Source organism: Ischnura elegans, chromosome 10 (genome assembly GCF_921293095.1).
Source record: "Ischnura elegans chromosome 10, ioIscEleg1.1, whole genome shotgun sequence".
Lineage (NCBI taxonomy): Eukaryota > Metazoa > Arthropoda > Insecta > Odonata > Coenagrionidae > Ischnura > Ischnura elegans.
The window spans coordinates 17,092,985-17,116,654 of NC_060255.1; the positions used below are offsets into that span (position 1 = coordinate 17,092,985).

Consider the following 23,670-nt stretch of genomic DNA (forward strand, 5'->3'; position numbering starts at 1 on the left):
TAAGGCAACCTTATTTATCATACAAACCTCCTGAAGAGGCCAGATACGCGACTGCGCCGATCAAAACAATTTCTTTTCGGTGACAATGAGTACTTTAACAATAATACGACATCCGTTGAGTTAAAAAAATTGGACATGGGCACAAGGAATGCTAAAAATTTATTTGTACTATTACGTTTACACACTAGGATCTGGTAGATGTAGTGGCTGTAGTGTTGGCGTTTCACCCTTAGCGTCCAGATAAAATACCAGTAGAGGCGGAGGTTTTTCATAGAGTTCTCGCTCCCTGGTAGAGTACTTCGTGGAGGGCAATTGAAGCACAGCACTTCGTCCGTTGGATGGTATGACAATCCATATAATTACCATGAATTTTATCAGTGATAGTGTAATTTAATCTTTACCTCTTACCTCTTGCTGCTTATTGGGGTTGATGTTTTATTTTTATTCATCATTATATTATTGTAATGATACCATACATTTTATCTGCTTAAATCAAGTTGGTTTTAAAATACATATGGTACTTATGATAACATTAAATATATATTATTACTTTTCAACGTTTAACAGCAAACAATATATCAGTTAAAATAATCACAGGTACACCAATATTGAATGTTTCATAATTTTTTAGTGGAATGGACCAGGTTTCGACAGTATTAACTGTGTGATTCCTAAAAATAGCCAGCATTTTGCCAAAGAAAGTCATTCATCCTTGAGTCGAAAAATATATTATTTCTGTATCATCATCAGTGGCTAACAAGCCTGAGATTGGTTTAACGTAGCTCCCCACCCAATTCTATTATCCGTTAATCTTGCCACTCTTACGCATTTCTTCTTTTCGACGTCCTTTTTTACCGCTTCCGTTTAATGAAAATTCAAGGTAATTCTTTTCAGCTCTTGCCGTGTACTTGTCCCACGACGATTGTCTTCATCAGGTCATCATATCTTAAGATATGTGCTATGAGGTTGTTCCTTCTTCTTGTTAAGGCTTCCATGAGAAAACCCTTTCTCTCCTACTTTTCTTCTGTGTACTGTAAGGAAATGGATATGCCGAAAAATTAAGGCTTGAACAACCTAAGTAAGTGATAAAGTAAGTGCCTCTGATGGTTGGTTTCAAAATGTTGGTGGTACTAATCATAGCATAAATATAATTATAACTTGAAGATTTTTCCCCAAATCAAGGATTGATCTCGATTTCCTCAATATTTGTCAATTAAAATTTGATTTTAGATTTTATCGTAATCGATTTTTCCGGCATTAGGCGGGTACCGCGCTCAGAGGGCAACTGCGCCTCCTCCGTATCTCACGCTCAGAAGGGAATTGTCCGAAAAGTGGGCCTCAGAGTTCAATAAAACTTGAAAAATTATATGAAAAGAGATCAATCAATCTAAGAATTAGTAGATATATAGCCCATCGGGAACTGTCCTCGAATAATCTCTCACATGAGGCTATATAAACAATAGTTTAAACAAAAAACGTATTCAAATATTTAGAGGTCAAATGTAGCTAGGGATGAGACGGATTATAAATGTCACGCATAAAGCAAAGCAACAATAACAACAATGAATGCACCAAAAGCCACGAAAAAAAACAAGAAAATTCAGGCGATCCTACTTTTACAATTATAAGGTCATGCTGCCATGTTTTGAAGTGAAAAGTTGGTTAGGGATTTCAAGTTGCTTGTGAGGACAGCTATAAATGCACCTGATAAGTGTGAAACATTGCGCCGATTGCGAGTAGCTATTAAAAAAGTAGTCATGCTTACTTCTGGAAGTATTCTGATTCATGACAACGCCCGTCCTCTGAGAAAATCAGGGTCCGCCATTATCTTACATATCTGCAACAAATATAACAATTATATCATAATATTCAATTATCAATAATCAAGAATACGTAAACTTTTAAAAACACTATATTTTTGTTCTCATTGGAACACCATAATACACAATAGGTGTAGCATTGTCTTGAATGTGGTGAATCTAAGAAACAAATTCAACACCGGCGATTTGGCGAAATTAATTCCATTTGGCCCAGTATATTGACCAAAACTCCGTAAATTTGTAGCTAAAAACCAGTTTTGTAATTTTTGGCGTGCTTTTCCAATTTCAGTTCACTGTGCAAAGTTACGTGATCATCTCCCGGTCTCTTGTTCATGGGAAATGAATAATGTTGGTCACATTGAGCCGTGAACGCAAAATAAATCTTAAAAGAAATTTAAAATTGCATTTTTGATGGCGTCGCAGACCAGAAGTAAGTCATGTTAGATATATAGCGTGCAGAATTTTAACAGAAAATACATAAGTAAGAGGGGTGATTTATTTTCGATCTCCGATTGTTCAGATAAATCGTCATACTGGCGATCGGCGGGTACGACAATGAATTTAGTGTATACGACGCTGTAGTTCACAGAGAAATCCGTTCCAGAAAATATATAGATGAACTAACGAATGACCTTGCTGCTTTCGAAGCGAGGTGCGATGCATGGCAGTCAGAATTAAATTTGAAAAAATTCGTAATGAATTTCTGGAAGAAGATTAACTCCCTACATCGTCGCTATATAATTCGGGTCACCCAATGAATGGCAGTTGCGTATCCGTGAAATATCTAGGAGTCAGACTCAAAAATCATGTATCGTGGAATAAACATATTCGGGAAATAACCGGTCAAGCTTATCGTAAAATGGGTTTTGTTAAAAGAATATTAGGAAAGTGCGACGAAAAAGTGAGAGAAATTAGCTACTTTTCCCTCGTTAGACCCCATTTAGAATACGCTGCCAGTGTTTGGGACCCTAATGAAAAAGGCTTAATAACAGAGTTAGAATTGTGCGAAAAATCCACAGAGAAGAATCATTCGCCTTGATCGGGATTCGAACCCGGATCCCTCGATTTCCGGCCGAGTGCTTTAGCCAGTTAAGCTACCGAGGCATCATTCTTCCCTGTGGTAGCTTAACGCCTCGGTAACTTAACTGGCTAAAGCACTCGGCCGGAAATCGAGGGATCCGGGTTCGAATCCCGGTCAAGGCGAATGATTTTTCTCTGTGGATTTTTCGCACAATTTGTGCATTGCGGGTTACTCCCGTAAAGTTATCACCGTGGCTAGTCCCGGTATAAACAGAGTTAGAACGCGTGCAAAGAAGAGCTGCCAGGTACGTGAAAGGTCGTTACGATAGTCTTGTTAGTGTAACTGACCTCTTAGATAAACTCGGATGGGAATCTTTGTCAGACCGTAGATTGAAAAAAAAACAAAACCTTTTAGATAAATTCAAGAGCAGTGTATTTTTTAACGAAGTTAGCCATATGTTACGGACGTCAACACACTACGAAATATCAGATCATATAAATAAAATAAGAGAGATAGATTGTTTAACACACAGGTTCAGAATGTCTTTTTATCCACGATCAATAAGGGATCATAACGGCAGCGATAGAACTCATAAATAGATTAAATTACTTGTAGTGTATTCTGCTAACCTATGTAAAACTAAATGCACGTTTCTTAATTTTATAATTATTTCTAACAGCATATGGTAGTATAATTTTTTAGTATACGTGACGTTTTTTGGACTGATAGGTGTGCATGTGGGAGTCCAATTGCATGCTGGTGATTGATCAACCCCTGCTAAAGACCCTAGAGGTGGCTCGGAAGGTATTATGTAGATTTAGATGTGTAAAAAACAGCATTCTGAATATGAATGTTGTACATTCCATATTTCTTTTTTAATTTTTATGACCTAATCTATCGTAGTAACCGCACAGACAACCACGCTAGTACCGCTTTAGACGACAACGAAGACGTAGTGCATCGCATGCTGCATGTTGGTGTGTACTCACCTCCTGCCAAACACCAACGGAGTGCCTGGCAGTGTATTATACAGATGTATCATCATTCAAGCCAGGTTAAAGTCAACAAATCTATCAATAAGCCCTTACTCTGCCGTTATAGTCTCGATCAGTCTCTCTAGTGTCTTTCTGTTCTACAGTATATCTCTTATTTTATATTTATGATCAAATTTGCTGTAGAGCAAGTGCTTTATTATTGAACAATGCAGACTACGTAGGTATGTGACGTCTCGAGAGGTATTTAGAGCCTTAAGTCTCTTCTCCCCCCCCCCTCCCTACTTCGCCGACGCTCTTGAGTACCTCCCCCTAACCACAACTCCCCCCAACGACGCGCAAACCGAACCTGTCTCGACCGCCTTCATGATGCACTCGGACTCAAAATCTGGCCAAAAATTTTGACTTTGCTTTGGGGTATTTGTGCTAGGCAACCTTTCCTGCGATCCTTAGTGTTTCCTCACCCTCCGTTACTCCTCCAGTGTTGTGAGTAAGAAGTAGTGCGTCACTTTGGCTTCATCCCCTTATTCCTCATTCTGTTATGCGAAGTTTTAGTCTCACGGTAGTTCGGTTAGCGTCGAGAGTGGACGTATTTTCCGCTGAAGAGTACTGGTAAGTTAATGATTGTTAATAACCTAATATTCCATGCTATTTGTATGCATTAAATCATATTTTTTGACTTGGTTCAGACTTTTCGTGTTTAGTTAACTATTTTCAAAATCTGACTTCAGGAGCAAGGTCTGGTTACGCGATATATTATCACGAAAGAGTTAATATATGAACGCAAGAATTTGGTTCACGCATTCACATATTTTTCGTTCAATTAGAACAAATGCGGAAATTTACATGAACTTGAACCAGTTACAGTGCAAGAATGGCTTAAATAGGTAAGCATTGCATGCATTTCCGCTGTCACTTTTCCTTCTTGTAATATGAATGAAGGTGTGGTTTCTTTAATATAATTTTTTATGTTAGAGCCTACAAAAGGTGTAATGAATAATTAAATTAATCCATTAAATGAAAGTACAAGCCTAACATCAAGCTTTCAACGATCCCTTTCAAGCTTATGGCTTGGCCTTTGGAGTATCATCATCGGTCATGCTGCTCAAAGTATGCATGTCTCATGGAAATAATGAGAAGCTACATGCTATGTTTACTCATCGCCAGTAGCGAGTGATCATCCAGCTGTGCAGTGAAGTGAAATTGTCAATGTTTCGTAAAAAAATCATTGTCAGTTGCGTGTTCTATGTGAAGTGTTGGTGAATATAAGTATCTTGGAGTATCACTGTTGTAAAGCTGAGCTCTGCCGCCCATGGACCCGGGAGCAAATGAAAGGTAGGGAGTCTTCTCTTCTTGCAGTTTAATCGATATGAAGGTTAAAAATTTTTTGCTGAAAATTATTCGAAATAAATTAGTTTTAATTCCCACTTTTAGTTTGAGAAAGAGAATTCATTGATGCAGGGTGGCGTCTTTTTGAAAATCTACAGTTTTCTTTGCATGCTGGTTCTAGTGTTATTCGCAATATAGAAAAAATGATTTTCAGATTAGGTCAATATATATTAAATGCATTAAATGCACATTTACTTTCGTATCACACTCGCACCAATTTTAAAAAGCTCGACTTAGGCAAGATTGTAATACTTTTAATATGGCACCTTGCACGGTTGAGCAATCATACGTCAATCAGTAGCAGTTTGAACTCCAATGAAATGTGTGTAAGTTAAGTCTACATCTAAGAGCTACCGTGCAAGCCACCACTACGGAGTGTGGCACGGGGTGATTCCATGCCAATAATAGTGAACGAAAAGTTAGCTTAATAAAAGAGTCATGCATGAATTGTAACATGCAAAAAAATGCATGCAGATAACTAGTATTGAGAATTTAAGGAAATTGTTATCTAAAATACAGAGCCTATTTTATCTGGTCCACGTCAAGGTATCATAGAGCAAAACTATCGCAGGTATTACGCGTAAAAAACGGCATCTTAAATATATCGGTTCTGCAGTCCATGTCCCTAATCTTATCCTAGTGATCGTTTAAACTATAATAATTAGGCTTTCTCAGAATATCTCGAACATCAGGCAAATAGTATTCTACCGGAAATTTTCGAAAAAGATTTGATCTTAGGTTTGCCATTCAATCGCTTTGACTTTCCGAATTGACGTGATGGTAAAATTATTCAGGAAGTATGTATTGAGCGGAATTAGGGAGAGAGAGAGAGAGATGAGAATAACTGAGTCACCACGTGGAAGAAGTGGGTTGGAGAGGGAAACGCATTTGGTCTTCGGCAGTAGATAAGCTTTTTCCCCTTCCCACTGCGATGTTGACACATGAACGTTCAAACCTACGTGAAGCAGTGAATGCGGCGAGCAGGACCCTATTTGACCGCAACTTTACGCGAGGTCACCTCCAATATGTAACTCTCTCCTGAATGACATGGCTTTTGAGGACGTACCACCAACGCTCGTCCGAATATATGTATTGAAGATTATGGTTATACCTCTTTTCCGACACATTACTTGCTAAAATCTGAAGCTTTTCTTTTGCAGGGTATGAAGTATAGATAATATGCACTTTTCCACATAAATATTTATTTGAAATTGAGTCAACATAATTTACTGGACTCATGATAACTGATGATGCTGCAGTGCAGTGAAACATGTTGACTCATTTTTAAATAAATTAATTCAAAACTAAACGCCTCCTTATGATTGATTCTTATTGGTTAGGCCGAGTATTATATGAAACCTGAAATCTACGATCTTTAGCGGTATCTAGGTTTTTTGTTGTCTTATAAAGAAATCAGCTAGAAAATAACGGCGGAAAAAGGCTCTCTCTCCAACTTAAGTTGACTAAGTCCAATATTATTGAATTACACAACACTGATAATAAAACCTCGCAGTAAGAATTTTCGATGAAACTTTCATAAACATTATCATATAGAACCCGTCAATTAAAATCTATGAAGCTCTCATAGGCATACTGCTTGGAGGGTTTTAAAGTGGACAATTAATCGTGACTGATAATAGTTAAGAGTAGTAACCAAACCAAACAAAAATTTATAATTAATAAAAAGATGTTTTAGCCTACTCAAGATGTCTTTTCAAAACTATTAATCACTAATAAAGTCAACTAAATGAAAGATTTTTGAATGTTGGTCGTGACAAACTGATCAGTTGAAATGATGAAATGATAACGACATTACTTACCTCTACTAATTGTAACAATCGACGATGAATACCAAGAATTTGGACTGTCTTCTCGGAAAGAAGTCAATTCCATCAGCAGTTCCTTAATTTTCCTTGAAGTAGCAGATTCCCCAGGTAAATTATTTATTCATTTGGTTTCATAGGCTCCAGTGTCGTACACAATGAACCTTTTAGCAATCCCTTTTGTGTAATGATGACTGCATCAGGTTACTCCACACGGGATCGGCTTCAGTTAAAGATGGATATCAGGGAAACGAGTCTGCGAATGACCAGAAAAAATTAGTACTACTATGTTCTTTTTTATTTTTCATTGTAGAGTTATTCTAATTCAAAATTCAAATTCGTTCAAATGGAAGACTAATGGCTTAAATATTCAGGCTAATGACACTATTTTCAGGCCAAGAAAGGTGTGCCAGCCACTGACTAACACCATTATTATCAACAAATGCAAGAAGCCTTAAAAAGCTTAAGCGATATCTGTGGAATTGTGGATGAAGAAGATCACAAAGTTGTCTGAAATTATTAATCATCATCATTAGTCAACAATCCTAAGATTGGTTTGACGCAGCTCTCAATTCCTCTATCCTATCCGCTAATCTTTTCATAGCTACATATTTCTTCTCTTTTACATACTTTATAACTTGTCCTATATAACTCCTGACGAATAGGCTCCAGTGCAAGTTATAGAATAGTAATGACGTATGCGCAAGTATAATCGCGATAACACACATTATTTCGAAAATAGGAGTTTTTTGTTGATATTGAAAGCTCTAGTTTGTCATTGACTAGGTTTCACCGTTTATTTTTGACCAATTAAAAAGATAAATAATTTTTGCCAGTAACTTTAAAGTTTAACCGCGATTGAACTTAAGGCAGCAATCGTGAGAATATCAAATAAGAAACACGCAGCTGACATAAAGACGGGAAATGTATAGAATATTTCTGCTTCATAGAATCTTTACCGCCGAAATAATATGCAGTAACCAAGAAAAATTAGCCGGTATTACCCTTAAGTGGTTTTTGCAATTGCGGGATAAAATTTAAAAAAAATTATAGATTGGTTCAAAATGTATTGAATGCAATGATTGCACTTTTACTAGTGCGTGACACTACCACCAATTTTCATTTAATTGAAAGGAATCTTGAATGCTCAATGTTTTAAGGTCTTCATATTAAAATCGTAAATAAATTTGGTACATCGATGGCAATCAAGTGAGTGGTGAAGGGGATCATTTTTATGCACTCGCTTACGGACTCTCCTTCACTTAGCCGCAATAAACCTCTTTTAGCCTTACCTCTCACAATTATACTTCTCGATTATATACTAATCGCATAATGGGATTAGTTATTTTTGATCGTTCATGAACTCCTCAATGTCTGTTCACTGCCTATCTCTGCCTCTCATTCTCCTATGCAATAATTTCACACGATGTGCTATAGTAATGACGCATCCGCAAGTATAATCGCGATCACACCAATATTACAACTACCACCTCTTTTCAATATGCCATAAAATTGTAATGTTCTCACTTACCTCAGTCAATACCGCTGCATTTCTGCTTTGCATTTCTGTTGATAGTTGAAAGTAGTTATCATCGCTCCCTACCCTCGTTTCCCGTGAATGAGACGGTGACTTCAACGAACGAAGAAACGACTGAAAATTGATTTGAAGAAGTTAAAACTCGCGGAAATGTGATTGTACCGAAAAGACGGATGGTGATGGACTAGGGGGTGTGATGCATGAGTGGGGGGAAGGGGAGGAGCTGGATTGGAAGCGACAGTTGAATGTAGACCGATGAGAAATTTCTCGTCCATATCTATCGTTTTTTGTTAGGCGATGACGTGTTCTTCACTGACCTTCGATATTACTGGAAAATTCTAGAATATTGATCCACGTGTTTTGTGACAATTGGCCGTTGAAAAAATCCCGCGCTATTTTAGTATAACAGCGCCACCAGATGAACAAATATTTTTTTCGCGCGATATAGTTTTTTTATAATATATATAATATCGCCGTATTTAGTGACATATTTAATTGGATAAAATTTCAAATAACTGAAAACCTACGATATTCAGTTGTTTCTATGGTTTTCGTTTCCATAAAAAGAAAACGATTCGAAATTACCGTGACGTCACAGGTATTCGTCATGTGGCTGGCGAAGTGTCGGAGGTCCCCCTCCCTCTGTGAATGGACTTCACTTCGCGGCTAGATCTCTTGGGGTAAAGAGGTGAGTACTTGACCAATTCTTTTGACGAAGGTCTTTTCGTATTGTTTTCAATGTGCTGTCAATTCCCTGTAATGGAGAATTATTCGAAATACCATTTATTCAACTTCAAGTAAACGTGATCAGAGTGGCTATTATTTTGAATAAACAATTTTTAGTACGCCAGCCGTGAGCAGGCTCAACCTTGAATACCACGTGAGGAATCTCCCGTTTCAGTTAAAGTTAGTTTCATGGTAGTGTTTGTTTAAGAATGCCGGTTATAGGGAAATATCCCCTCAGGTTAAAATCGTCCTGTTTTCACTCTCAGCCCTGTGAATTTTGAATTGAAATAATATATTTTGTGAAAAGTATATCGGCGATGGTCGAAATGTCAGAGCGATTTTATGTGACGAATGTTTGATTATTCATCGTGTTTGATGCCTCTTGACTTACATAAGTACTAAGTGTATTCGTTTCTGAGCATAATTGGTGTAACTTATAAAAATTACGTTCGGTTATGGAGTGTCGACATTTGCAACGAGTAAGTAACCTGTGATTAGTTTAGCCTTTGAATTGATTGCATTTCTTAGGACATCAAAGATAACGGGTTGAATACAGGAATCATGATTCTTGCAGCAATCCGGTAGCGTACTATCAGTTCTCTGGTAGCTTAGAAACTTTTTTCCGAAAGTCAAACTAATGATTTTTATTGCTGTGATTGTAAATATGGGGTATTAAAAGTATAAGTGGAACAGCGTAATTCATGATAGCCACACTGCTTCGTCTTTAGTTATGACAGAACCTGAATTTTCAAAATTTAGCTCCTATCCGTGAGCATCAGTCATCAACCCTAATTCGCCCTCTAAACATTCTCTCTCGTTGCTAACTTAATGTTGAATTCTTCCACATATTTATTGTTTCTAAAAGGCATTTTACAAAGTACTCAATGTTTAAATCTAGGAAATAGCAATCAACAACTTCCATTCTGATATCTAACTGCCAACCCGTAACCGCTGTAATAATCGGTCTTATAATTTTCATGAGTAAGGACTAAAAGAAAATATTTGCGATTCTAATTGCATTTACAGCGCTTCATTTGGAATTTTATTTTTTCATTAATACATTCCATAAATCAATACACATTCCTTCTTCATCGTTGTTAGAATGACAAATTGTTCTAGGCTTCAACTTTACCATCATCCTTAAGTAATGCTCCATGTTAACTTTAAACTTTTAGTGCGTTAACATTGCCAGCCTTTAATGCGAACTTTTTATTTTCAGGTGCACGAGTAATATGGGGTAGCTAATAAACTCCGTGATACGGGTGGGATTTAAAGGGAGATTTTCGATGAGGTTACAAAGAAGAGGACGAAGACTAGAGAAATTAGGTGAGTTAATATCATCCATTAAGTGAACAATATTTGATGGATATTTAAATATCCCCATGCATAGGTCTTATACTTCTTTTTGTGTCTCTTAGTAGTAACATGTTAACCAAATCATGTTCAGTTCGCATACAAACTTATTCTGTGATAATTTATTTGACTAGAAGGTACTTTTTAGTTTACTATTTTCCATAGCGTTTTATGCCACACATACTCAGCTGATTAACCAGTGTGATCCTCCGTGACAATGGTGCTTACGAATGCAACAGGAGTAATTTAAAATGTTAGAGGTTTACGTAGCTCATGTAAATTTTGAGCGATTACATTTCACTATATAATGATGCCATGTGGAGAGGGATGGAGTCTCTCAAATTAAATTTCATACTTTTCATTTTTGGTTCCTTTAAAACGATATCCGAGGCATTTCTTCTCCTTTCAAATCATCCCTTTGTCCCCCGAGGGTTGACTTCGTCAGGCCATCAAGATAAATGCACCAAGACACGTCCGATTATAATGGTCTGCCTTGTACTTGAAACTTTTACGGGGCTTCTATTCTCTCCCACTCTTACGAGAAATTAGGCATTCCTCACTCGGTCGATTCAATTTATTTTCGCGCAAACGCATCACCAACAGTTTCTCCACTGCTGTAATTGCCCATGATTCATTGCCATAAATTATAAGTTCTGCTGAATTGTTTCCTTACTTTATGCTCATATTTCCTGCTCTTGTAAGTAACTAGATCCTTTGTTTTTTCTGAAAATAGCTTTTCCTCATCTTTACTACTGATTATTTATTTCTTGCTTGTTCTATCGTTGGTATTTCTGCTTCTCAAATAGTATTGTTGGTCAAAATCTTCTACTGTTTGTTTCCCTAGTTTTATAGTATTATTGACTTCGTCTTTTGCTACACTGTAATATTTTATGGTGATTATCAGATGACATAATCTTTTTAAATGTTAAAAAGGCTCTGCTCATGGATATTCATGACATTAAGACTCCTGACAGGTTTTCTTTGGTTTCATTAAACCTTTCTAGGTGTAAATTTTGTAAATTACCTGAGAAATAACACAGCCTCGTCTCACCCAGTTACTATGTCTTCATGGTAAGGTCCTAATTTTATCACTCCCGCCAGTTTTATTTTAATTGTGGATGATTAACCTGTTAATGTTAAGCACCTCAACTTCTTTTACGAGTCTAAGAATTGAATTCTTTATCTACTATACAACTGCTGGGACAAATTCTGGTCTTAGTATTTGGGCTCCCGTCTTCACCCTACCCGAAACCCTTTTCGATTGTTTTCGTGGCAAATCTCCGTTCCTTGTAAAACTCTTCCAGTTATACAATCCATATCTTCACTTGTATTCATATCAGTCATTAGTTCTCCGTATTTTGTCACTTTCGTTATCACATCTGACGCTCTATATTTTAAAATGGTTCCTCTGGGCTGCTTCAACTGTTCCCCTTGCATGATGTTTTTGAATGCATTCGTCGTTCGGGGTTCTCTGACCTCCCTGGCTTTACGACAGATCACGTTCCTTATTCTCATTTGTCATTTCTCAGTTTTCGTATTCATATTCTTCGGTATTCTCTTCACCGACTACCGAACTTCAGTTCTTTAATTATTTTAGGTAGACATTACATCGCTATAAGTTATAGCCGCTGTCGGTTTAGTTAGGTCCTAGGGTAGCCATTGTCGTCCTATTCTTGGTTCCTGAATATTTCTTTTAGCCAGAATTTAGCCCATTTAGAATCTTCTCCTTCTACTGGCATTTTCCTTGTGTATTTTCTTCGCTTCATTTGGCTTGCGTTCAGTGCCAGTCTTCATTTTGGATACATCATCCCTCTTTCACATTTATTTACTCGTCTTTACCTTCGTCGGTGATAGCATTTCATTCACCGAGAGTTTCTTCACCTCTTACCTGCTTGATTTCTTCAGTGGTATCTTGATAGACCTACTCCACCCTCGCATCTTTTAGCATTTTTTTGTAGGCTTGAAAACCTCCAAAGCTGCAGTAGTTTTGGCTTTTGGTTTTTAACGTCACCATTACCAACCTTTTATTAAAAACTATACATAGCTTTTTTATCGGCTGTCTTTCTAAGCTCTATCCCCACCTCGTCATTACCGTTTAGCAATCTTTCGTGTATTATTATGTAAGTAGCTTCCACTCCATAAGTCTCCTACTTCAGTCCATTTCATTAATCTTATTCGTAATACCTCGAGAATCATTCTTTAAATTTTTATCTTCCGGTTTTCTGGCCTTTGAAGCGATCTCACGATTCATATTCTCATCTTTAAGAAAATGTATCACACTTCTTCAATGTACTCCCTCGTGTAGTCCCTTACCTGAAATTCGAATGGGGGACTATCATTGTTTAACCAGGGCATACTTTACTCAAGAGAAATACAATCGTGTTTGAATCGATTGGGGTAGCTTCGAGTTATCTGGATAATCGTGGTGGTTGCCCCTAATCTTCTATTGCCCCGTTCACACTACCTTCATTGTCAACCAGCGTAAAGATGACGTCAGAACCAACGCGCGTTCAAAAATACCATGGTTAGACGGGCGTCATCTGATAAGTGGCTAAGTCCAAGTAAATAATGAATTGACAAGAGCAAATAACCTGTTGGAAGGAAATAGAGGATATGCAGGAAAAAATTCTTGTGTTAATTGCAATGATTTTCAATGTGTATGCGTATTATGAGCTGCTTATGAATTAAATAATTGCATTCCAGGGTCGTCGAGCAGTGTTCCTAGCTACGTAGAAGTTAATTCAGATGTGTTCGCCCAACTTATCGTTTCATCGATAGCGTTGTTTGCATTTTTCTACTGCTCTATAGAATCCGAATTAAAGTGACTATTAGTAATAATTTGGTTGGTATCAACTACATAAACTACTACTTGCCCTAGATTCGGATGTGTAGACAAATCATTGATGTATGTGAAGAAAAGGGTTCCTAGTCTTCAGCCTTAAGCGTCAATTGAGTCACACGTTTGGTGATTTGGAATTGAGATACACTTGTCGCTGCATTGCAGTCATAGATATTAGTTTTCTTATTTTGAAAAAGGACATGATCCAATCTGATGCTATACCATAAATTAAAACTATTTTACTTCAATTCAATGGTGAGTGAACTTGCAGACATGTGACTTGAATATTGTTGAACTTATGAGATAAGAGAGTATGAATATGCTTTTAGAGTATCTATATCGATCTTATTAATTTAACTTCTAATGGATATTTGTGATGCTTAATATATCGATAGTTAGTGAATTCGCTCATTGATATCTATTTCGTCAGTATTACCGACTCATTGTCTGTATTTCATTTTTTGCATGCTTCTATTCTCTTAGTTCATTGTTTACTTTAAAATCATCTTTATTTAGCATATTATTAACGGGTATTCCACTATCAATTGTACTATAGTTTTCAATAATGTGCAGACACCCACGAGACCCACTTAACTTATGGTCGGTGAAAACTTGGAAGGTTTGCACTCGAAACAACATGCATCTATCGCCGTCAGGACAACAAGAGCCGACGAGGAGCGCCATTGGAATTAATATTAGCCGCTGGAATGCAAGAGGAGACTCACTCGTCCACGCTCGCGTTGGGCCCGTGGCGAGGTTTTTCATTTCTTTAGATTCATATTTGCACTCTCCGTTTATGACTCACTAATACGTTGATACGCAGCCGAGTAGGTCTCTTTAGCCTGCGGTGGTTGACGTAGAGTTCTGGAGGGGTTCGAGTCCTAAGTAATAATTTCTTTTTCATTTATTGTAAGGCATTCTTACCATCAAAATTATCTATGCAGATGACTCTCATTAAATAATTAATGCTGATTTTTTTAAACGAGTAAAGTTATATAATTAAACTTAGGCTCAGAGGTAATTCGCATTGCGAAATTTTAATATCACATAAAATTAACTTGGGAGCGGTAATGCTGGAAAATAACGGGATTTCCAAAAAGTATCGATAGGACTCTTCTTCGGTAGCTCAGTCGCGTTCGCGTCCGCCCTCGTCGACTCTTGGTGCCGCGAGGTTCCAAGCTTTCAGCGTCCCGGCCCCGTCAGTTAAGTGGACGTCTTGGGTGTCTACGGATCATTGAAAACCATAGTGCATCTTATTCGTTCACATACTTGAACTTAAATTTAGCCAAACATCCAGCCGAAGATACGTATAGGTTGTTGAGTTGAATCCTGTATCACCCAATCATTTTTTCCGTCCCTATGGCTGATAGCTCTAAAGATGTTTTCATGGACTAAAAAAGTGATCGCTCCAGCCATTATTTCCTGAATGACAGGGACATTTACACCGTCCATTTTTCATACTAACAATAAGCATCCCACACACATCTCGTCACTTTCCGTATTTGCCACTGTCATTCAATAAAGATCCAAGTTTGGCGTTTGGGGTGTTATTGATAAATATATAGGTAGCCACTGTTGAAAACAAACACAAAACCCTTACCGCCTGCACCTGTATGTTAACAGGCATGGCACAGAGTATAACAAACTTTTGCATATTGGGTTGCCGTAATGCTGCTACAACGTTAAACGCTCCTTCGGGCCGCCGACATGATGGGAAAGTCTCACGGGATAAATGAAAGACAACAACTGAAATTTACATGCATATCTAGAGACCTTCAGGCAAATAATATTTAAATTTGTATTGGAATAATTCTGACGTAAACCCTTTTAGATATAACTGGGGCCCATAAAAAGTTTATCCCAATCAAAACTCCTTTAACTACCCCAATATCTGAGTACCCCAAACACCCCCAACTAAGTAATAATATAAATTGTCCCGTTTGCATTCGTATCCGATGTGATTTAACTTATTTTGGTGAAATACGTCAAGCTATACTCTTCTGCTCTGCCTTCTCTTCACCAGAATGACATCCGACGATATGTCTTACTCATCACCATGCGCTTCCTCCATGGTTAAAATCGATGTCATTGATGACAGAAACATTGTGTTCAGGTTTAAGAAACGAAGTGTTTAGCCTCATACTTATCGAAATAGTTTTTTCAGATATCTGTACATGTTTTGTGCTCCACCACTTAAGGATCCATAAAGTTCATATGCAGTAGCCGTTGAGGCCCACGTATAAAGTTTATAGTTAAAGTTTAAATTACTTGTGCAAATATTTGTAAGCAAACTAAGATGCTCCTTAGATATATACTTCAAGGAATTCCTTTGCGATCGATCGGTTTGATAATTCAAAGACAAACGAAGGAAAATACTATAACAAAAGCTACTCAAATCAATATGTCATCAACCACTTATAAATTTGAAAAAAAAACAATGGTGAGTTGACAGTGGATATATTAGAAACAGAACCCCCTTCAATGTTCGCCGCACAGCTGGATGCCACCTTTACTGGGTGCCGATGTTGCACATTCCCACCTTTAGGAGGCTCTGCCATTACATACACGTTACTACAATAAAAACTTCTCGTGGTACATTTCAACATTATTTCCATGCAATTCTTTACCAAGTTGTTTCTGTATATTTTAAATAATTTTAATTAAGAGATAAAAAATAAGTAGAGATATTCTGAAGCAAAAGACAGAATACTACTCAAGTCAATAACTAGCTAACTACTTTTATATTTGAAAAAAATGTGGGTGTGGCGAGGAGCGTTTTCAAGCAGTAGGTACACCAAACTCGAGAGCGATATGGTAAATGACAAGATCAAACTCTAAAATTTACGTTATATCGGATAATTCATGCTTCGGAGCGGTCAAGATTAAACTTGAAAATTTACGTAATAATGGATAGTTCAATCTTCGGAGCGGTCAGAAAGTAAGAAAAAATGGATCATACGTCTTATACGATACGCTCGGCAGCTTACTCTCGAAGAATAATACTAAGATTGGTTTGCTGTTACCTGCCGTGCGTTTGAATTGTAGGAAATTATGCCAAATATTCCTTTAGTTTTAGTTTCGTCGACACATACTACTTAGCATCTCATCCTCAAATAGCCTGGCCGCCTCCCCGAAAACAAATATTGAGCAAAGTCTCGCACTTGGCATTTTCCCCACTCAAAACTGGTGCGACCCTCGATGTACCGTAGAGACTGACTGTTCGGCAAAAAAAACATCGCATTCCCAAGTCGATAACAATAAATATCATACTTCTGTATCAATTTTTTGTAGAAGAAAAGGTATTTCGCGGTAATTACGTACGTAATCTGTGTATGTTCCAATTCATCATTCATTTTATCACTGAAGACATCAATCCCCATGCATTTAAAATAAAATATACCATGGGACAAAGTGAATTGTGACTATACTCAAGTGTGCGAACAGGAAATTTGACTGGCGTCTTGTCAAGGTTTTCATGAGGGTTCTTCTTTCTTCTCTACTACTCTGCTTAGGACTTAGCATTTCTCACTCATCGTCAGTCGATCCGTTTGATCCTCATCATTAGATACACTTCCCTATGGATGGATATATGAGGTTCATCATTCATAAATATCACCACTTTTCGATCAGTGGTGGAGGCTTTCAAAAATTGGTGATCTCTTCACTGCTGTCATTGTTCATGCCACTCTTTTGTAGATAATCAGTGCGTAAAGATTTTCCCATATGAACTTATTTTGTTTTCAGTTCGAAGGATAATCCGTAGCGAATTTCCAAATGTGATGTTTTATGATGCAAAGCTGCGGTTCCTAAAGCTTTTTCCTCCTAAAGTTAACAGCTGATCTTTTCACACCAACGTATTTCTTCTATTTCACATCCGTCGTTACTCGTTCCATATACTGTATCCGAGGTCTTCCTTTTCTGTTATTGTCATCTACTTGTGCCTTCTTCAGGCCCTCGTGTCTCAAGATATGGCCTATGAGGTTGTCTTGAGTCTTCTTGCGAAGGTTTTCATGAGGCTTCTCTCCTTTTCTTCTTAGGACTTCCTCATTACTAGCGCAAATGACCTATTTGATACCTGTCATTCTTCTATAGCACCACATTTTGAAGGCCCCCAGCATTCATTTCTCCGAGTTGGATTTTGCTCAGAAAGAATACAGCTTATTCTTTTCGGTAGCTCAGCCTTTTTATTTTTCTTTACTTTAGAAAGGCACGTAAACTAGAACAACAATGGTGATAACAAACTGTTTACAAACATCAGCTGTTACTATATCTCCAACACCCCCACTTAACAGCTTATGTCGTCAGGCCCATTCCATTCCTAAATTCTTCAAATTTTATTTTTGGAAGTGCATTCGTCAGTGCATCAGCAATCATGTCCTCACTCCTGCAGTAAACAAGCTGAATAACATTATTTTTCATTAAATCTCTTATAAAATGGTGCTGGACATCGATGTGCTTTTTTCTGGCACAAATTTTTTCATTTGAAGCTATTTTTATGCATCCATGGTTGTCTTCATAGATTATTATTGGTTCATTCTGCACCTCCCCCAGATCACGCAGTAATTGTCGTAGCCAAACACCTTCCTGACTGGCAGATGCTGCAGAAACATACTCAGCCTCTGTTGTAGACAGAGCGACAGAAGACTGCTTCCTGCTGGACCAGGAAATTGCACTGTTTCCCAACTTGAAAATATATGCACTTGTAGATTTCCTATCTTGTATATCTCCACCCCAGTCGGCATCTACATATCCAGTCAATTTAAGATCTTCACAGGCATAAATATTCAATGCCATATCACTGGTTTGCTTGAGATAACGCATTAGTTTCTTTAAAGCTTCCCAATCTCGCTGTCTGGGATTACTAACCCGTCTGCAGAGAATACTCATTGCTCCAGAAATATCTGGTCTAGTAGTTGTTGGAATATACAGATGTGCCCCCACTGCTTCCCTATATTTGCCATTATTTGGCAAGGCATCATTCTCTCCTTTCAATTTGGGGTATTCAGGATCCATCGGTATAGATACACCTTTTGCATCTTCCATCCCGAACTTTTTCAATATTCCATCTATTTTGGATTTCTGATTTAACTGAAGACTTCCATCCTCTTTTCTCTGGATTTGTATTCCTAAATAGTTAGTTGCATCTCCCAAATCTTTTACTTCAAAATGATGATTCACCATTTGTCTTAGTTCCTTAATTTTATCTTCATTATCATGAAATATAATCAGGTCATCTACATAAATCAGAATATACATCCTTTTCTCATTTTCATTCTTCGTATAAAGACATGGATCTGCTATGCTGCGCTGAAATCCTTTTTCAAGCAAAACATCATTTATTTTGACATTCCAAGCTCTTGCTGACTGCTTCAGTCCATATATTGATTTTTGAAGCTTGCAAACTAGCTTATCTTCATCGGTTTTTGTGTAGCCCGGTGGTTGTTTCATGTATAATTCTTCTTCGATTTCGCCATTAAGAAATGCTGTTTTCACATGAAAATGTCGGACAAACAGCCTTCGTACTGCTGCTATGCTCATAAGGACTCTAAAGGTGCTTTGTCTTACAACTGGTGCAAAGGTTGAATCGTAGTCTTCTCCATATTTTTGAGTGTAACCTTTTGCAACAAGTCTTCCTTTTCGTCGATAAATATCTCCATTTGAATCATATTTTGTTTTGAACACCCATTTGCATCCAATGGCATGTTTTCCTTCAGGCAATTTAGTTTAAATCCATGTTTTATTTTCTTCGAGAGATTTCATTTCTTCATCAGCGGCTTTCATCCACTCCTCCCTTTCATTTGCAGGCAATTCCATTACCTCTACTAAAGACTCTGGATCGGGCTTTGGGTTAATTTTAACAGTGTATGATAACCATTTTGGTGGCACCCTCTTGCATTCTCTTGATGATTTTCGAACTGGCTGATCTGTTCTGTCCATTTCCAGTTTGGTGTTATCATCTATCTTGGTGATTGGTATTTCTCTTTCTCTCATCAACCTATCATCCTGGTGTGTATAACGCTCAGATGATTCTAGGTCGATATCCTTTATTCATTCCTCTTTATCTGTAATATTTTCATCAAATACTACAGTTCTGCTGATGATAATGCTATTCGTACTGGGTTGTAGGATCCTGTAACCTTTGGACGTTTCATTATATCCTACCATAATTCCTTTTTGAGCACGTGAATCCCACTTGCTCCGTTTTTCTTAGGGAAGATAAGCATAAGCTTTGCTTCCAAATACTCGTATATGCTGAAGATCAGGTTTTTCAGCAGTCCACAGCTCATATGGGGTTTTATCAATGGCTTTACAGGGCAAGCGATTTTGCAAATAGCATGCAGTCATGATAGCTTCTCCCCAATACTGTTTTTGCAAATTCGCATCTAGCAGCATGCATCGAGCTGATTCAACTAGAGAACGATTCTTTCTTTCTGCTATTCCATTCTGCTCAGGGCTGTATGGCACTGTGGTCTGAAACTCAATTCCTTCTTTCTTTAAAATATCCTGAGTTTTCTTTCCTATATATTCACCGCCATTGTCCGTTCGCAGAATTTTCGGTTTTCTTCCGAATTTAGTAGAAACTGCTGCAACATATTCTTCCACTTTGATTGACACTTCTCCCTTTAAGCGTAGCAGACATACAGCTGTGTAACGAGAGTAATCATCAATAAATGTGAGAGAATAACGTTTCTTCCCTGGAGTTTCTGTACTCATTGGACCACAAATATCTGAGTGAATGAGTTCTAGGGGTCTTTGAGCTTTATAACAGCTTGTTTTGGGAAATGATTTCTTCGATAATTTTCCTTTTACACAGTCCCAACACCTCAAGAATTTATTGCAGTAATCAATTTCTATTCCTATAGCAAGTTTATCATCAATTAATCTTTTCACTGCAACTGGGTCTCTATGTCCAAGCCGCCTATGCCATAGATGGATACAATTCCGGTAATTCCCAAACTTCGCAGAATTAGCCATTTCTTGACATGATAATTTATAAAGATGACCATCAATCTTTCCTACAGCTTGCATTGTGCTTTTCTTATCAATTATGCAGTCATTCTCCTTGAAAGTCACCACATTACCTTATTTAGCTAATTTCTTTACCGAGAGTAGGCTTCCTTGCAAATCAGGTACATACAGAACATCCTTCAATAGTATCCTCTTTATTTCTGTCGGAGATATCTTGCAATTGAGGTATCCTTCACCTGTCCCTTCAATAGCAATGAATTCCCCATTGGCAACGATTTCCTTTCCTTCTTTATTTCGACGTATTCTTGTAAAGAAGTCAATATCATTTGTCATGTGGCTCGTAGCGCCCGAATCTACGTACCATGAACAAAACGCAGTAGCAAACGATGCGTTCAGGCTGGCATCTGTAGCACCTCGCGCCTCGTGACTGTCTTTTTCCTTTTTGAACTCTTTCATTTTTGCTTTCCATATTCTTCAATCCTTCTTTAAATGTCCCCGTTTCTTGCAAACGAAACACTCGCGAGTCTCTTTATAATTACTTCTTTCCGATCTGGATTCATGTGGCTTTCGTGTTTTCAAAGCTGACTCCGATTGCAGGTTTCGTGATTCATCGCATATTATGGACTCATTGTTACGTGTGAATTCATAAATCAGTTTTCCTTTTACGTATTCTAATGTGAGTTCGTCATCTGGAAGCGTATCAAGGGCTGTTACAAGGGTGCTATATTCATCTGTCGAACCACTAAGCAAGAGAGTAGCTATATTAAAATCTTTAATTTCTTCTCCGATGCTCCGCAAACGTTCGATTAGTTCTAATGTTGAATTTATATATTCTTGCATTGATTGACCCTTTTTAAGTTTTGATTGATAAAGTTTTCGAAGTAGATACAATTTATTGCTTAAATTGGCCCTTTCATGCACTTTTTGCAATTCTAACCACATTTCTCTGGCACTTTTACACTTGCAAATGTGTATTATCTGACCATCCTCGACACTAAGGGATATGGTACTTTGTGCTTTCTCGTCCTTTCCTTTCCATCCCGCCTCGGATTTTTCTGGTTTATCTTCATCAACTACTTTCCACATACCTACTCTTATTAACACCATTCTCATCTTGAATTTCCATGCTTGATAATTATTATCATTTAGCTTCTGGACGGTTATTCTTTCGCTATGAGCATCCGATGACATCGTGAAAAATTAAATTGTCCGGATTCTGTTTCCCTTTCTTCTTACACGATTTTACTTTCTATTACTGCGTTCTTCTTATCCTTGCGTAACCTCTGAGCCCATAACCAGTTGGATTTTGCGCAGAAAGAATGCAGCTTATTCTTTTCGGTAGCTCAGCCCTTTTATTTTTCTTTACTTTAGAAAGGCACGTAAACTAGAAGAACAATGGTGATAACAAACTGTTTACAAACATCAGCTGTTACTATATCTCCAACACTCCGCAACTGTCACTTTTCATCCCTCACTTCCGTAGGGAAGCTACTCCAAATATAAGTTATAATGAATTGTTTCTTTGCGTGTATGTTTAAATTTCCCGCCGTAAGTAGTTCTTTCCTTTAGTAGTAATTCCTTTCATGAATCTTCCATCGCTAGTTATTCTAATTCCCAAATAACGTACGTTTTAGGAAATGGATATTCATTCAGGTCCCACAAAACGAGCTAAATGTAGAATATTCTGAATTGAAGTTGTCAAACGAACAATCAACGCGTTTTTGGTGTAACTCTTCTTTATTGTTATTGCATTATCTTTGCACTTTATCTCTTTTGCATTAGCTATTTTTATCGCCTGTTTTTCTGAAAGGTAATTTCATATTGCAAGCAAAAATTCACAGATATAATTGGCCAAGAACAAGGTTGAGAAAATGATTCCGCTTAAGTAATTCCTAAGTCCCCAAATGTGTACATTGAAGTAAAGGGCCTTACAAACATTTAGAATGGTTCATTAAGATCGAGATCTCAAAAAGAAAACTAAGTTATCGATATTAATTTCGCAAGTTTGAAATTAAGGCGGCAGCTCGATATTTATTAATATTTAGTGTATATATCGCTTTTATAAATCTAGTAACATGTAATTTTATGCGTATTTTTTAACTTCACATTCGCACCATATGACTTCAAAGCCTAAGGCGTTGGTTATATATTTGACATGGTAAATGGATAAATTAGTAAATTAAGGATGAATTAATAAATGAAACTAGAGAACTTCCTTTGGTTTTAAACCTTGAAGTACGACTTATTATTTTTCTATCAGCGGATTGAAATTTTTTAACATTTTATATCCATTGGATCAGCAAATATTGAATATGGTGGGATTTTTTCTTTGCTAATTTTTGATGTGTGATTGACTACTCGATGTTTAAAAAAATTCTGTATCTCTGAGTCGCATGAAAATGAGTTAGCTGTAGTTAGTCAGAAAAGAGATCAATGCATGGGAATATTAAAAGAACGTAGTGCTATTATAAATCTTTTCCCTATGATTTTTTCCTATGAATTGGCTTTTATTTAATTTCCACCTTGCTCATGTATTATTATCTCCACAATTATTGACATTTACTCAGTGAAGTAACTTGGAATCTCTTCTCTCTTCTTTGCAGAATCAGAGAGTTTGGAAAAAATATCTTCAAAGCAAGGGAAAGTGGAATCACCAAATGGAGAAATGGAGAAGTTCAATTCATCGGCTACAGAGGAAAGAAGAGAAGAAATAAGTCTTAAATGCGGGAAGGGGGTTAGATGTGGTGATAGGCTCTTCATCTCTAGGAATTTTAGGCTGATGACGGATATTTTTATGCGATTCTCTGGGTTTACGTCGATGCGTCTTTAACTCATGCATTCCCGTTTACACACAAATGACACATGGTACGAATCAAGGATCATCATGGTACATGAAGGAACATTAAGCAAAGCGTCGAAATTGACTCTGAGAGTAAAGAATGAATACATGGTTATATGGTTGCAACTAACGAGAGGTTATGATGAATGGTATTAAAATTCAAGTGAATAAAAACATTCACAAAGATCATTGGCCAAGAACAAGGTAGAGAAAATGAATATGAAATAAGCGCTAAAGAAATCCCAAAGTCCCCAAATGAATACTGAAATAAAAGGCCTTATAAACCTTTAGAATGGTTTATTTAGATTATGAGATCTCAAAAAGAAAACTTAGGTAGGGGTGTGTGTGTGCGTGTGTGTGTG

At 37.3% G+C, this 23,670-nt stretch overlaps 2 long non-coding RNA genes across 2 annotated transcripts; one reads left to right on the forward strand and one right to left on the reverse strand.

Moving 5' to 3' along the window:
- Positions 1 to 306: 306 nt before the first annotated feature.
- Positions 307 to 8,810, reverse strand: LOC124167018. The gene is made up of 4 exons (XR_006866583.1): positions 8,577 to 8,810; positions 7,043 to 7,301; positions 1,766 to 1,837; positions 307 to 1,031 (listed from the first exon to the last, which is right to left on the reverse strand). It is a non-coding gene; the product is annotated as an uncharacterized LOC124167018 (long non-coding RNA).
- Positions 8,811 to 10,531: 1,721 nt separating this feature from the next.
- Positions 10,532 to 23,467, forward strand: LOC124166957. Its single transcript, XR_006866551.1, has 2 exons — positions 10,532 to 10,634; positions 23,073 to 23,467. It is a non-coding gene; the product is annotated as an uncharacterized LOC124166957 (long non-coding RNA).
- Positions 23,468 to 23,670: the final 203 nt, after the last annotated feature.